This window comes from Pleurodeles waltl, chromosome 1_2, assembly GCF_031143425.1.
Source record: "Pleurodeles waltl isolate 20211129_DDA chromosome 1_2, aPleWal1.hap1.20221129, whole genome shotgun sequence".
NCBI lineage: Eukaryota > Metazoa > Chordata > Amphibia > Caudata > Salamandridae > Pleurodeles > Pleurodeles waltl.
In genome coordinates this window covers 594,961,254-594,978,428 of record NC_090437.1, presented here as the reverse complement: position 1 = coordinate 594,978,428, position 17,175 = coordinate 594,961,254, and the positions used below count along the sequence as shown (strand labels likewise).

General features: G+C 41.5%; 1 protein-coding gene across 6 annotated transcripts in view; it reads left to right on the top strand.

Annotated features, from left to right (window-relative positions):
• Positions 1-17,175, top strand: part of ELF2 (E74 like ETS transcription factor 2) — a 416,996-nt gene that overhangs the window by 317,251 nt on the left and 82,570 nt on the right. The gene's annotated exons all lie outside the window — the stretch shown is intronic.

Genomic DNA, 17,175 nt, shown 5'->3' with positions numbered 1-17,175 from the left:
AGAGCTTACGACGTAAAAACGCTCTATATGAAGTGCATCTTACTGTATTTTAGATGCATAACAATGCAGGTTGTATAGTATGTCCAACCGATGAATTTGCACAGGGTCGACTTTTTGCACCAAAAGATGTATCTCATAAAAAAAAAAACGCCTTCCCTTTCTACTGCATAGTCACGTTAAACTGTGCTTATGGTCGCAGCTATTACCCTCTTACCGGTTTTAACACCAGACGAAAAGTAAAGGCGCTGTAGACGAAAAGGTGCCTGGATATTCTGTACAGGGAAGTTAAACCTGTAACTTGTACTTAAGTATTGGCAGGTGTCTTTTTGATACTAATGTTTCAAGGGAGCTTGTCATAGAAGCTTGAAATTATTCTGATTTGAAGTGCCTAAAGTTCATATTAACCATCACAGGTGGTAAAATGCAAGTAGACATTTGTAATATGTACATAAGAAGAACAAAAAGTACAATGAAGAAGCACGGGTATCTAGGACCACTGCTAAGGTTGGGCCTTAAAACAGGTTCCCGTTGTCCGCTCTCTTCACACATTAGAATTGTTTATATTTTATTGCTTACTAGAAAGATTCGGTGATCTCTTGTTAAAGAAGAACTCATAATATATAGTTCTGGACTTTTTTATGTTTGTCCTAGAATGTAATTATGCATTTTATTTACATGTAGTTATATTTTTGAATTTATTTTATATAGTTTTGGGGAAACCAGAGTGTTGTCTCCACCCGGAAAAGAAAGCATACACATGGTGCTAAGGAGAACTATTGTGCCTGATAACTTCCTGCTCTTGAATACGATTGCTGATGAAACCCACAGGAACCTTTTTATTTTGGCATGTCCTAACTTCTTCCTGTTCAGGTGTTTTATCAGCAAAACATCCTGCTTATTCATTGCTGTCCTTTAACTTACGCATGACTATGAGATGACATGGAACTTCGGTTTTAAAACTGCGTCGTTCATGTTTCAGAGAATTGTGGCCTGGATTTCAAGAACATTGGATGTACTAGAATGGTGCAACGATCTGACCATTTCTTACCTATTTTCAACGCTACTCACAGTTTCACTCCTTGTAAATCATCCCTAGTAAATTTCCACACTTATAATATTAAGACAATTATATTCGGATTTGGGTGCCTTTGACTTTTACTGACATCAGCTGCCTTGTAAGTGATACAGAAATACTCTTCTGAAGACAGTATGACTATATACACGTACATGTGCACTTCTTTAAGCTTCATTAGGGAAACGTCTAACAGCCCCCTTTTTTAACACTATGCTGCCGATTTGTGCAGGGATTGGCTATATTGGAGTGGTTGACAGCATTGAGAGTCCTCCAGAAGATCATCTACTCTCTGTGCCTTTCTTTCTTTAAAAGTATATAGATCGTGAAACGGTAGTCTAACGCCCAGAGATTAAATGCAACGCTTTAACATTTTTAGAGTACAGTGTTGATCTAGCTGCAGAAGTTTGGTGTATGCAATGACGCGCTAAGTTGGTTATCGAACCAGATGTCCTTGGATTTCACTCTAAATGGTGACTGGGAGAAACCAATAGACTACAAATGCGAAAGTCACCTGACTTGTCTGTTAATGCTGTTAATTTTCCATGTCATTATGCGAGAGAACTAGTGCTTGTATAGGAGGCCTGACGTCCTGAGGACAAATAGAGTTCTTCATTTTCCAAAAAAAGGTGTGGTTGGCGCAATGTTGCTTGTTGCATGAAATGTTTAATGTGATTTGTTAAGTGCAGAGAACTGTCCGGTGAGAACCCAATAGATTTGGCTGATCTTTTCCTTTGTGTCAACCAAAGTGTGTTCAAGATAGCAAGCTACATATATGTCCTCCGTTTTTTCAGCTTTCAAAAGTAGTGGACCTTGTATTCAATATCCAGACGGTGTCTTCCCTTGCAGAATCACACACCTCAAATGTTGGTGATCACTGACTCACTAGAGTTCGCTGAGCAGACTCATCCAACAGCCTCGCTAGCTATGTGCTACAAAAATATGAGCATGTTTGGCAGAGGTGAAAGGCTGATTTCTTGCTTTTAAACCAGTTTCACAGTGTGTGGGCTGATTCTGGTCTTTATGTCTGCACCAACAGTTCCATGTTCAGTTTACACACACTAGATGGAATCCATGTCTAGAAATGATGGAAGCAGGGGTGTGGAGTCCAGTCATGCTGTGTTGTAACTTGGCACTCTGCTGTCCAGTTCTTTTTGCAAAAACACGACATTACTTCAAAGTCGAGTTTTGTGCTATTGGGGCTGATAGAGTTCAAATTCTATTCTGATTGCACGATTGCTTAAGATCATAGCAAACATTACAGAATATAAGAGTAAGAGCAGGGAGATGCTTTAAAAAAATGCACCATTCGAGTGAAAATGCCACAATCACAAACGCTGCTTTCAAGGAAAATAAACCTTGCCTAATGCTTAAAAGAAAAGGAGCAGCAGAAAACAGCCGTTCACGGCTGCAACAGCCAAGGGGTCAACCTTCAATATCACCAATACTGATTAAAAAGTGGCTGATAGAGTGATGCAGCAGTAAAGATAAGGGAGGGTTGCTTCGACCGGATTTGTATCATGCTCATTCATTTCTATCAAACTGTCTGCTCAAGTTTCCAAACTTTGTGTGAACGTAGTAGGAATCACAAGTGGTTCAATTTTTAATATAAACAAGGAGAACCTCTGTCATGGCTGAGAAGAAGCACAAATTAATAAATGGGCAATCTCCATATGTGTTTGTGACCTATGCTACCTCACTATTATTATAGCTGATTGTTAGAAGTGTGATAATACCATTCTCATTCTTCAAGAACGCTCAACTTCAGATACAATTGAATATTTTATTTAAATAGTTCTTATTAAAATTCACACAAGACTTAGGGCCTGATTTTGGAGAATGGGGTTGCTCCGTCACGAATTTGACGCATATTCCGTCCACCATATTACAATCCGATTATATCCATAGGGAATCTTAATACAGCAGGCGAATATCTGTCACGTTTGTGACGGAGTAACCCGTGTGCCAAACGTTAAATCAGGCCCTTAGTTTTTATTAATTTCTTAATTCATATATTAGTATTCGTTCGTGCCCCAGGACAAAACTGTAGTAGTAGAACAGATCCCTTTTGACTAATGCAGAGATCGCTCATTTATTATGTAGTATTGGGAAGCTACTGTTTTTGCATCATTGGTACTTCGCATAGGATGCAATATCAGTTACCTAGTGTGTTCTGTGTTGTACTGATATACAGTTAGCATGTCAGGAGTGATATCGTTGGTATCCTCAAAGGGCTTAATATAAAATCAGAATTCTTTTCTTTAAAACTAAAAAAAACATTTACGATTTTGTTGCAAATGGCACATTCTTATCCTGACACTTTCTTTCATCAGTACTTTAAAAAAAAAAATATTCGTATTGTAATGTAAAAATGATTAGTAAAAGCTCAGTTTTCTTTGCAAGTTGCTTGGACGTGAAACAGAACATGTTGAACTTTCTTAAATAATAGTGTTTCTTCTTAGTGTGATTCATAGCCTTCAGATACCACATGCTTTGTTTGAACACCTAACGGTGTTGAACACACTTTAATAACCTTTCTGTTTGCCACCTCCTTCAGCCTTCTAGAAGTCCACACAGTACTTTTCACAGCTACTTTGCAGCGCAAAGCTAGAATGGTAATGTTTTCCATTGTCTCTTTGTCAGGATACAAAAACTGCAACAATGTGGTAGAATATTGTGATTGATATTTAGAGCAAAACAAGTACTTTCAGTTTATAATTGGGTAAATTAAGTTGAATGAAAGATGATGTTTCACTTAAGGTCATGCATGTGGGCAGCATTGTGCCGGCGCCCTGTAGATTTAGTGATTTTTTTTTCTTCCAAGCAGGCTATAACGTTTCCGGATATTCATCTGGAGCAATGAAGTTGTTATCCTGAGAAAGGGTTTTCTTGATTCGGGAAAGTGGTCCATGGCACCAGCCAAGGCTTCAGAGACTCTGGTTTGCCTCTTGGGGTCTGGGACTACAACTCTCACAATTTACCTCTTCAGCTTATGGAGCTTTTTAGAAAACTTGCTCCAAACTTCTGGATCATTTTCCAGAGGTCCTGTTTGGGTTCTTTAAGTGTCCACAAACTTGATCCAAGGTTCCAGAACTGAGTTGCTCCTTGGAATTTGGGTCTACAGTTCCCAGAATGTGTTAGCAAAGCCGTTTGTAAATGGAAAAAAATCTTAAACAGTGCTTAGAACCCACCCCCTGATTTACCTGAAATTACCATTGTTATATTGCAGTGTTGCTATGCTGTCAATGCATCTCATTGGCTAGAACGCCTCTTTCACTTCTTGCTTTCGCCTGCTTTTGCTGTCGCGTGGAGTTAGGACAAAGAATGCCTTCCGGTCACTTGTGATTGGAACTGGACAGAAAGGGCTGCCTGCTAGAACATTCTCCACAGGGAAGAATTTAGGAGTTTATGAAGGTAATGTCAGTCAAATGTCTGGATGATCTGACTAAAAAGGAAAATGTATTGCTTTGAAGCACTTGGGCTCAGATCCCGACTTCCCCTTGACTCTATGGTGTGATTGTGGGCAAGTTGTGACTTCCATTCATTTACCCCATTACTAGGCCCACCCCTACCCATCATTCGAGTTAATTCTCACTGCTGACATAAACTGTGAGCTGCCGAGCATGAGGCCAAATCTTGGCAAAGCTGAACTCAGCCTTCCATCTTTTCGAATAGGTAAATTCATACAGTTAAATTGAGCTGAGCGATAATTCGAACCTTTGCTTACAGCGCTTAGAAACTGCAGCAGTCGTTGTATATGAAGAACAAGTTATTATCTATGAAATAAGCAACTTGCATGGTAGTTTTGTGGTATACAAAGTCGCCATCTTTGAATGCTTTTGCGCATAGCCGTTCACAGTGAGTTAATCTCAAGCCCACAGGGATATATGCTCATTATGACCCCATCTTTAGTAGGTGTATAATATGTACCGCAACTGCACCCCAAAGAAATTGAAAAAGTTACAGAGACTGGAAAGGGACAACCGAGAGAGATGAAGTGTTTAATTTGTGGTAAACAAGTACTTGTACCCAGGAGCGCGGCCGCCACAGCTGCTGAACATCTGGGATGCCGACTGCCAACGTCTCCCAGGCATGATTCCACCTCATGCCTTTTTTTTCAATATTCTACACTTCCTGTCTTTTTATGTCATTTTTACGTATTCTTTATAATAGCTAGTTTCTCTCTTTTTTACTGTTTCCTTATCTTTCTCTTCTTCATTCGTCCCCATTTTCTGCCTTTCTCCCTTTTGGCCACAGCCTGGTCCATACGAATCTGTGGGCCCTAAGAGAGAATGTAGGTCAGAATATTAATGTGAAAGGATGCAAAACAAGCATTGGCAAAACCAGTATGTTTCCCCTCTACGAAATCTATTGGTTTTGCAAATGTTGTTAAGACCTGTCACACAGCAGCACTATTTTTTCAAACTTTAAAACATGCTGCTCTGCACCTAGAGCTGCTGTGTGACAAGTCTAAAAACGTTGACAAAAAAAACCGATTTCATAGAAGCAAAACCTATTTGTTTTGCCCATGGTCGTTTTTGCTGGCACTCCTCACTCACAACCAAAAACCCTTCCACGCAGGAGCTTGTATGTTTGCAACGTAACTCAGCACGCCTGTATATTTCCAGCTTGTTCATTACACCGAGCACGATTATTTAATGTTCTAAACTTAATTAAAATTTGCTGATATAAAATTATTTCTCTGCAACTGTTCCAGCGTAACGGAATCGATCATTTGAATATTTCCAGCATAGTTCTGTACCCTGGTTCGCTCCTTTGAGGGGGATAAACTACCCCTTATGTCTTAAAATAGATTCCTTCCTCCCAGATTACTGTCTCTAAATATCCCCTTCTTTGTGTTTGAGTAACATTTAGATAATTTAGTTTGACTATAACATACATTCACTTTTGAACCATTCAAATACATGTCAATCTGGAGGACTCTTTTTGTGCCGTTAAAATGGCAATACCAACCTGTGCTGAGACCTAGGTCCTGATTTGAGATTATATATATATTTAGGGGCTTGTTTCGGAATCTCCTCAATTGAGACATTGTCTTTAGGTGAGGTCTTTAAAATTTACCTGCATTTGTTTTTCTTTATCCATGACTGATCAACACTGGGTTTGTAATGCAACCTCTAGGAGAAACCGTTGTATGTAGAAATGCACTCTACAAAATTGCAGAGGGAATAATGTTTATTTCTGAAATGCTAGGGTTAATAGGTCTCCCCATTTATATTTTGCAAGAACGTAGAGCTAAAAATTCGAATTCTTCCCACTTTATGTGGTGGTCTTTATTTTGGTAGTGCTGCTTATTACTCTAGCTTCTGGCTTCAGATGGATTTAACCATATCTGAGCCCACACATGATCAACACAGTGCCTTGTCATTTAGCGGACTGTGCTGTTGACTTTACACTTAAGCCTTGGTGACCTAGTAGTTCCTTAATGCGCACACAGCCGGAGCGGACCTTTCAACAGCAGCTGCAGCTTTTCCAGTCCGGGCGGTGGCTTCACATCGGAAGCTTTAAACCCTGCTAGCTGCTCCCACTGAAGACCGCTTTCTCCTTGCATCTCTCCCAGAGCACTTCACATAAAGCAGGCCACACACACTTTTTGTCCTTCATCTCTTATATTAATTTCTGTGAACCTTTTTGTGAGTGTGTTTTTCCCCTTCATCTTTGCAGGTGGGTTACGATACTTGCACTTTTTCTCAATACCTTTTGCTCCCTCCCCCAGCCCTTTTTTCTCCACTTGCACCGTAGCCTTGCCTTCCTCACCCCCCACATCCATTTTATTAATCTCTAATGGTTCTATTCCCTGTCCCCAATTCTTGATCTATCTCAGGTTTTTATTTGTAGTGGAAACCCCATGCAGCCCCTGAGTTCAGTCTACATCCACAATCATTCCTCGTACCTACCGTAGTTGCTTCCTTTGTTTTTGCTCCTGGACACCCTATCCCACTTACTTTGTGTTCAAGACGCTGGGCTTGTTTCTGTGTTCTACTGTAGTTCTTCACATGTCACTTTATATTAACATGCCCCTCCTGTTACGCTCTAAGACTGCCCCAGTTTGAAATATGGTTAGCCTTGAAATGTTTTTTTTTTTAAGTGAGTTACCGATTTTGAGAATTTATCACAACATAATGCAATTTTCCTCTTGCAACCTTTTTCGAATCCAAGTAGCAAGTCATTGATTTTTGTTACTCAGCTTCTTTCCCTCAATATTTTTACTGCAAAGCAATAAACTACTGGTTTTCGTTCAACCCTGCCCACTCATTAGGAGCTGTTGGACTTTCTTGTTGGATAATCTGTGGTACTTTTGTGTTGAGCAAACTAACGTGACCAGAACAGCAGATTTTTCAGGTAAATGGTAGTAATCCATTAATGCCTGTTGAGTCTGTCCATTAACTAGGCAATCGCCCGAAGTTCTTCCAGACCCAGTTCTCTGACAACAAGGCTTGAGTAGTGTGCTTCTATAAGCCTGTTTGTTTAACCTATTAGGTATTCGTTCTATCACAGAATGGCTGCCACCTGCATGCCCTGAAAGTAAAAGCTGTAATCATTTAGACTAGGTCACTTGTAATATTGTGTGTGGCTTCAGTTGTTGTTGAAGGCTGAGATCTGATTTACCCGAAGTCCCTGTTACCCATTGGTTTGATAATTACCAATATGATTTTGCATGGGATGGGGCAAAGTGGCTCGGAAACTGACATGACTTCTGTGATCACTGGCCCTTGACTACTTTACTGACCTTAATATGCAAAATTGCGAGAGCCACGCAGATTATACTTTGTGGTGAGGTGAACTGGAGAAGAGGCAGCTCAAAGCTTTTACTGCCTTGCAGACTCGTTAAATTCCATCTGAATGAGTGAATTTCAGATTGTGGCTTCTCCGCCGTGACGCTAAGGAGCTTGTGTTCCACACCAGTAGTCTGCTAGGGGTGGATGGTGGATCTTTCTGGACTAGTGCCAAAACCAAATTGTGATCGGTGTTGTACAGTGGTTGAATCAAAAGGACTGTATATGAACTCCTCGTAGTTAGGCGTTAGTGCCAAGCCAGCTGGCTGGAGAAGTAGCGGTGGCTGACTAGGAGTAGGCATTGGACTAAAGAGCACCATACATCCGATACTTCTGCATGCAAGAAATTGGATACTAAACCGATAAATTGATATTCTGGAGGATTTTGACCTCCTCCTCACGAGGCACCACCCCACCCACAATGTCTTGTCTCTTAACAGGGATCTCCGTAACTTCATTCACCAGGTCTGGGCATTGCTCCCTAGACAAAGGTTAGACATGTATAGTAAGAAAGACAGGCAGTCAACAAATTTGTTAAAGTTTTGATAACAAAGTCATGGCGTGATAAGGAGTGAGATGATCCCTTGCCAACGAGAAGTGCGCAGGTTATGATCATGGATCTCAAATTTGGTCCCAACAAGAATCGTGGTCCATGAAGAGTGTAGCGCATTGGGAAAAAAAACTAGCAACTAAGCTGAATTCTATTAATGCTGTATATTCAAAACCTCGTTCCGTAGGAAACACTTGAAAATACTTTGCAAAACGTGCGTGGAAGCTCATTTACTCAATGGCCCTGCTGTCACAATTAATAAACTAAACAATCTTAAGGTAGTTGTTTAGTCAATTTTGATTATTTGTACATGTATATTCTCATATACCCCTGTAATATTTCAACCTTTCCAATACGTGAGTAGTTGCTACAAGTGACGGCACAGTGTTAGTTCAAGATGAGTGCATAAACTAAATACAGAAAAACATAATTTAGTGCACAGAACATATTGCTGCACAATTAATCAAGCGTTTCCTACTGGAACATTGTGTTGTATATATGCCCTTGATTACCGACAGCAGTTGTATTGGAATACAAGGTGTCTTGTGTTTGTTTTGGAATTCTGTTAGTGAGCAGAGAAATAAGAAAGACACAGTAGCCAACTTCCCGTTTCGTGGCGAAGCTAGCATTATACATCTGGAGGGACAATGGAAGATATGGAAAACCGAAGCAGCGCCCGTCGGAGTCCTGGGAATCCCCGCAGAGATGTGGGATGATTGTCTTTCCAGGTTGCAGACTTGGAGCTAGTAAGCATGTAGCTCCCGTTAATGTTGTCAGTTATGGGACCAGCAGATAAAAGACACGATGGTAGAAATACTGTTATTGTTAAATTAAAGAAAAAAATCATTTGACAGATAAACGTTACGTAGAGTAGCAAAAGAGAAGCAATTTAATTTAGAGAGGGGAATGGGGGGCGAATGGAACAACAGACTGCTTTTATCTCTCAATCACCCCCCCACCCCCCAATCCATCACCCACCTTGACTTAAAGTGAGTGTAGTTGTTGGCCATTAGATACAACTAGACACTGAAAACTATTCCAGTGCTCCATTTGGCATCATTATGGGTTAATAATTGTGAAGCAGTTTGTTCATTTATGATGCTGGTAAAGGTACAGGTTACCGCTCTGTCCTTGGTTTGCATTACTTATTTTTATTGTTAATTAGCTCTTGCATATGGCTGATGCATAGTCTTAAATGGTAGTTTCGAGGTGAATTGTCTCATTGCACTGTCCCTCACCTATTCCTACCTTTTCCCTTTCCATCCTTCGCAAAGGGTGAGCATTGGTTTGTTTCATACAATTTAAGTTCATAGGCTACGAAAAGTTGATATTAAAAAAAAAACAAAACTATTCTTTCCTTTAGGTCTGTTGAGCTTGAAGAGTTGTAGAGCATAATATGAGGGTAATTCAGGGGGATGCTTAAGGGCCTGATCACTGCCGCATTTCAGAATAACCAGACTTTTGTAGGCAAATGTAATTGTGTGACATCCTGAAAGTGTGCTATGGATCCTGCCCTTATGGACCTTCATTGCGCAGCCCATTATAGAATGTGTTGCTGCAATTGAATGTATTTGCGTTCACAATTATGCTCCAATGAAGATGTAAACAAGTGTTTTGATTTAAAGGCAAATGAGATCTATTACCAAAGCGAACAATTTTGTCTGGTCTCACCCAAAGCAGGTGCACCAAACATCTGGAACCATGCCCCTCATTTACAAAATTCTGCACGTACACTAACAGAGTTGGGAATTCACAAAAAAAGACTGGCCAGGAGTTATCGGCCTCTTAAAGTGCTGTTCTGTAGGGCAGAGTGCCCCTCTGCAGATGCTGACAGCGTGCTGCCCACCTACAGTTACCTCGGGCATCTCTTTGGGGGTCAAACTGTCATACTCAACGTTTGCCAGGAGTGCCTTTTCAGCCTTGTTTTCTTCACATTTTTGACAGGGTGAAAAGGCAGTCTAGTAGGGTGAAAGTAGCGCGCTATAAATGCCCAGTTAGAACATCAGTCTGCTTGCGTATGCAGTAGAGACCAGGCACACAAGCAAAAATATTCCCTTAATTAGCCACATGAAAATAACGGAATATCCTATTCGGTGCGTGTGCATCTTTGGTATTTTCTTCTTGGCCCCTTCTGTAACTCAATAATACTTGGCGCGCAACTGCAGTGCTTGCATACATTTGTTCACGTATATGAAGGGAACGTTTTTCCTACACCGAGTACATGTTTTTATGTACATAGACACAATTTATTTCAACACTCCTTTTTTTTCTGAGGGCCCGCTCTTCATAAGTGTATATTTCGCCTCGGTATTCAAGAATACATTGCACCTTAATCTGGGGTATAAAGTGCTAAGTCGCAGAAAAGGTTTCGGAAGCGGTTTCTAAAAGCCGACAGAGACCACAGGTCATGCGCACATAAGCTGCTGCCCGTGTTTATTTGAAGACTAGTGCCCCGTCTTCGGGGATTGCTTCAGCGCCTGTATTTCCTTGAACTTTAAAACCCGGCGTGATCCCGCAGCGCTGGCTGTATTCCCGGTCCTCTGCCTTGTGGCCGCGGGCGCCTTCAGCGCAGCGGTCGCAGTTAGATCCTCTGGCTGGGGTGACCCGAGCGAGCAGTAGAATAAGAAGGGTTAGCTAAAGATAGACGGCTCAGGCGCTGCTGGCTGCCACGGGTTCGGCACATTTCCATAAATGGCAAGAGCGACGAGAAGGGTACCTTGGCGAGCAGCAGGTGCTCTGTCACTGCCCTCGACACAACTGTGCAGCGGCACAGGGCGCGCTGACGGCCACTCACTAGGTTTTCTCTTCTGAAATGACTGTGGTCTGTTGCTCTGTATGCACTGCAGTTTGCATACTTCATCCCAACATTTGCAGAACCTTTTCTGTTTATGAATGCTTTGTACGCAAACCTCCTCTGCTCTTTTCGTTTTACGTCGCACCTCTACGGGTGAAACGCTCTGCAAAAGAGCCACCCTACAGGTGTCGGTTTTGCGCAGGGCTTGAGAACAATTGCAGACCATTACTAAAATACAGCATTCATTCAACCCCACCAAAACCTTAAATTTGCAACAGCTTTGGGGAAGGCTCACACGTTTCTTCCTTTTAGGGCATTTTTCGTACCCTCTCCTCAGTACTGTCTTTTCTTGAGATATTTAAAAAATCACTCTCCACAGCCGATAGCTGGTAGCGCACCATCTCGGCGAACGTCAGCATTCAGCGCTTCGGCTACAGGATAGGAGCACATACATTGAGCTGCTCTGTGGGGAATGAAACGATCCCTCGGTAAAACGCTTGTGCGTTTTTAAAGTTTTTAGATTTATCTTCTAGTATCGTATCATCGGAACCTATTTCTGCTGGCGGCTTGTGATTCATTTTGCCTTCTTCAGTTGCAGTAAGATTGCTCGTTCCGTAATCCTCAAATTCCTTCTGTAGGGATTTCAGAACAGAAAACCGGGTCTAAGGTGTTTTTGTTCCTTTCAGACCCCAGTACGGAAACTATTTTAGTTGTTGTAGAATTGTGAGTACAATGTTTCTTTGTGCTTGATGTTTGTTAACGTATTTCCGTGCCTTTCCCCAGCACTCTGTTTTTGTGCGTTCAGGTTACCCGAACTTCTGCCTTGCCACCTATTCTTTAGTGGTCTTCCATCTCGTCGGCGTTTTTTTTGGCGCCGTGCTCCCATGTGACACGTGCAGCACAACGACACACGATTGTGCTAAACTCCCTATGATGTACCCTTCTAAGTGCAGGAAGCGTGCAGTGTGTCGTGCTATTCAGCACCTTTGTCTGTGGGACGGAGACGCCAGTCCTTCGCAAAGCAAAAGGATTCCGATATCAGTGACTTGAATCATCTTCCCTCTCCCGAATGTAACAGATACACATGAAGCATGGTTGAAAATATGCTGAACAATGACAAAGCCCCCATCCACCTTCATAATTTGCCTCTAGCACAATTGTTAAGCCTTTATCTCTGAGCGTTAAATGGATCAATGCCTGCTATTCCAGAGCCACACAGCCTGTGTGCAGTGTTTAATTTTAATAGATTAAAACTTCTGTCCGTGCTCTTCAGAATACTTATATTGTGCTAAAGATCCTCTCTCTGAAGTTTCTCTGCTGGCAGTTCTGTGGCCAGCCATATAAATTCCCCTCAAAGTCTGATTTCTATACTCCACTTGCAACTTCTGGAGATATGTATTCTGCTCAGGTCCCTGTTTTATTTATCCAAGATCATCATCAAGTATTTAATCACTGTTTCTACTTCTGTGCTTAAAACCGATTAATAGTTATCTGCAGGAGCAGAAACCACTAGACACCAAGGCTTTTTTCCCCCTATAATCTTTTTTTCCTTATAATTTCATAATAGGCAAGAGTCGCTCCCCTGGGGGGTGGGGGGGGGGATTTATTTATTTTAGGCCGTTTCTGCCTACCTTTGGTGCAGATCAGCCTATTTTCCTTACGCCAATGTGCCCGCGAGGGGGGTAGAAACCAATAGGCACCAGTGATTTTTTTTTTGTTGTTTTTGTTTTTAACAGATGGGGAGTGACCCCTTAGGCAAGGGTCGCTCCCCTGGGGCAAATTTATTTTAGGCCATTTCTGCCCCCCCTTGGGGGCAGAGTGGGCTATTTTCTATGAGGCCCATCTGTCCCCAAGGGGGGGCAGAAACCACTTAGGCACCATGTATTGATGTGTTTTGTTTGATGGGGGGAGGGGAGGGTCAGCCATTGGGCAAGGGTTGCTCCCCATGGGGGCACATTCCATGTTTTTTTTTAAAGAAGTCCCATTTCCTCCCCCACCCCCCAGGGGGTGGAGGTATGGCCCATCAGCCCCCAAGGATGGGGCAGAAAGTCCACTAGATGCCAGGATTGTTTTATGTTTTTAAAGTGGAGTGGTGACTACCAACCAGTATGGGTATGGTTATGCCTCCACCCCAACTGACGGAGGTAACAGTCTTTCAGCTCTCCCCCAGCACACTAAAAGATCTTATCCAAATGGCAAGCAAGAGGACATTTGATTTATTTTGGGTTTTGATTTCACATTTGGCCATGTGAGCTTGGCTAACTCTCTGGGTAAGAAAACATTGGGGGAGGGATTCACGCAAGTCGCACCTCCCTGGATTCCCTCCAGTGTCCAGTTTTCAGAAATGTCTGGGTTTCGTATGTTTCCCTAGATGGCTGCTGACCCCATGACCAAAAACGCACTGCACCCCTCACCCCCGCAAAAGCAGGTAGTTGTGTAATTGATAATTTTGATTGATGTGTCCATGTAGTGTTTTGAGGCATTTCCTGTCGCGGGCACTAGTCCCACCCACACAAATGAAGTACCATTTTTATCGGTATATTTGTGGGTAATGCTGGGTAGCAGGCAGTTTATGTCCCTCAGATTCCAGAATTTTCTATCACTGAAATGTGAGGAAAAAGTTTTTTTTTTTTTTTTTTTGGGGACACATTTTGAGGTTTACAAAGGATTCTGAATAACAGAACCTGGTGAGAGCCCCACAAGCCACCCCATATTAGATTCCCCTAGTTGTCCAGTTTTCAGAAATGCATAGGTTTTGGTATGTTTTCTTAGGTGCCGGCAGGGCTAGAGGCCAAACTCCACAGCTAGGCACTTTGGAAAAAATGCATCAGATTTCAATATACACATGTGATGTGTCCATGTTGCGTTTCCTGCAGCGGGCAAAAGGCCTACCCACACAAGTGAGGTACCATTTTTATCGAGAGACTTTGGGGAATACAAAATAGAAGAACAAGTGTCATTGCCCTTTGTCTTTTTCTACATTTTTTCCTTCCAAATGTAAGATGTTGTATAAAAAAAAAGTCTGTTTGTGAAGTGCCCTGTAATTCACATGTTAGTATGGGGACCCCGGAATTCAGAGATGTGCAAATAACCACCGCTTCTCAACACCTTATCTTGTGCCCATTTTGGAAATTCAAAGGTTTCCTTGATGTCTATTTTTCACTCTTTATATTTAACCAAATGAATTGCTGTATACCCGGTAAACAACGAAAACCCATTGCAAGGTGCAACTCGTTTATTGGCTCTGGGTACCTAGGGTTCTTGATGAACCGACAAGCCCCATTTATCTCCACAAACAGAAGAGTCCAGCAGATGTAACAATACATTGCTTTAAAAAATAAAATCGGCCATAGCTGGACAAAAAGTTCTAGAAGAAAACGTGTACAGAAATGCCTTTTTTTTTTTTTTTTTTTTTTTTTTTACCTCTTTTTCATAATTTGTTTTATCTTAGCTGTTACTTTCTGTAGGAAAACCTTGAAGGATCTACACAAATGACCCCTTGCTGAATTCAGAATTTTGTCTACTTTACAGAAATGTTTAGGTGTCCAGGATCCAGCATTGGTTTCACGCCCATTTCTATCACTAACTGGAAGGAGGCTGAAAGCACACAAATTAGTAAAAATGGGGTATGCCCCAGTAAAATTCCAAAATTGTGTTAAAAAATGGGGTTTTCTTCTGATTCAAATCTGCCTGTTCCTGAACACTGGGAAGTTGGTTATTTTAGCACCGCAAACCCTATGTTGAAGCCATTTTCGAGGGGGGGGGGGGGTCACATGCAGCTCTTTTTTCCCATTTAAAAAAAAAAACAAACTACATTTTATCTGTGTTTTTGCTAATTTCTTGGTCTCCTTCAGGGGAACCCACAAACTCCTTGGGTACCTTTAGAATCCATAGGATGTTGAAAAAAAGGGCACAAATTTGGCGTGGGTAGCTTATGTGGACAAAAAGTTATGAGGGCCTAAGTGCAAACTACCCCAAATAGCCAAAAAAAGGCTTGGCACAGGAGGGGGTAAAGCTCTGGCAGCGAAGAGATTAACATGGAGACTGGTGTTCACTTTTCTTTTGCCTATGGCAAAGTATGAGTTTTTTTTTTTAAGTGCAGTATGTGGCACACTTGCTGGTATTAAAGGAAAGGCTGTATGATGTAATTTTCTTCTAGCACAACATTAAAATACCTTATACATGAACAGCACACATTTCAGAATAAATAAACATTTAGGAAAGCACAACAAATCAATTCTTTCTTACACTGGAGTGTAATGGAAACATTTATTTTAATAGGATCAGAACATATAAAGACAATTCACTTGGTGATACACAAATGACAAATAATTGCTGAACCAAGTTCCCACACATTATTTGTGTGCAGTATAGTTTTATCAGTAAAACTGTACGTCTGTGCATATTTAGCAGTCATTTCAGTGGAAAATGTGTTGTCCGTTCATGACGGTGACTACGACACCGTGCTTTAGTAATGTATTTGTGATAATGTAACACCAGCTATATGCTACACCATTGTCACTCTTGCTAAATGAGTATGGCTCCTTTGTGACGCTTGTTCCTTGTGTGATGCTTGAATTGTTCAGAATCCTTATGTGTTCAGTGATGTAACATTGATGGCAGCACCTCTAGTCTGAAAATGTTTCCAGCACCGCTGCCTGCTGGATCCTCGGGAGCTCTTCATTACTGAGCGCTTGCTTTTTACTCCACCCATTTCCCTGAGCTGCAGGAGTCAAACTGTGTGCAGCAGAATCTACTGAAGCACTGCAAGGGCCTAATTGTCCGCACACTGAATAGCAGAGCAGTGTACATGCTCACTTTTGTAAATGCAGAGTGCTCCGTTCGGCCCTGATGCCAGAAGAGGTCAAAGAAAAAATTATGCCTATGCTGCTGGGTGGCTTGTGAAGAAAAGACAATCACAGTAATCACTGCATTCAGCATGACGGTTGGAGGGCAAACAATGACAGCTAGTAAAAGAACATAGACTTACTTGGGACAGAGCTGGAACCTGAATAATGGATGATTTGAGTGTTTGTTTCATTTTATGCAAAAAAATGCACAGGTAACTTTAAAACAACTTCTTGGTGTTACTAATGCACAATTCTTCATTATTAAAATCAGAAATGGGAATAGTTATCTTTCTAAGACCTGTGGAAACCTGGCAGAATATCAGAAAACAAGATGTTGCTCCTCAGAGGGGGATACACAGAAAAGTGTGACTTGAGTGACTATTATACACAGTACTGTAGCAGAGATGGATGAACCAACAAATTAACAGGGAAGGCTGAGCCAAGAGCCTGTCATGGCTCTAAGAGCCCAGCGATGGGAACATTTGGCATGAAAATCATGCAACAGATATAATGTGATAGTGTCTTCAAAATGGAAAAAAAAAAGTTTGTTCCTTTTGACAAACGTTTTCAGTACTTCCGATTAATATAACTACATTCAGAGGCGTTTACTAAAAGTGATAGTTTTTAAATATAAACTTAGAAACTTTCATGCCCCTCCCACCCTACTCTGACAAATATACCTAAGTACCTCTAATAAGGCAAGTTAGTTATGATGTGCACCCTTTATGTGGGCTGTATTCTTATTTTACATGGAGCAACATACAGTCCATTAAGTCAAACATGAGAGATTTTTCCGCAGCACATATTCTCTCATATTTCAAGGTTTTTCTCTTATACAGTAATGAAAAAGTAGGACGCACAATAAAATAAAGTAATTGACTAGGATCATACAATTTGATCACGTGGCTTTTCCAGTGGTTGGCTTTGACTAGTAGACAACCGCGAGTCTTCAGGATCTCAGGGTAGCGGTATTTTGCCTACTTACTCTGTATTACTCTGCATCCATAGGAGCCCAACCTCCAGAGAGATTTCCTTTAGTTCATCCACCAACAGCTCACCTGAAAGTGCAGACTAGTGCCAATTGAGTAGCAAGAGTACCAGCAGCTCTGCTG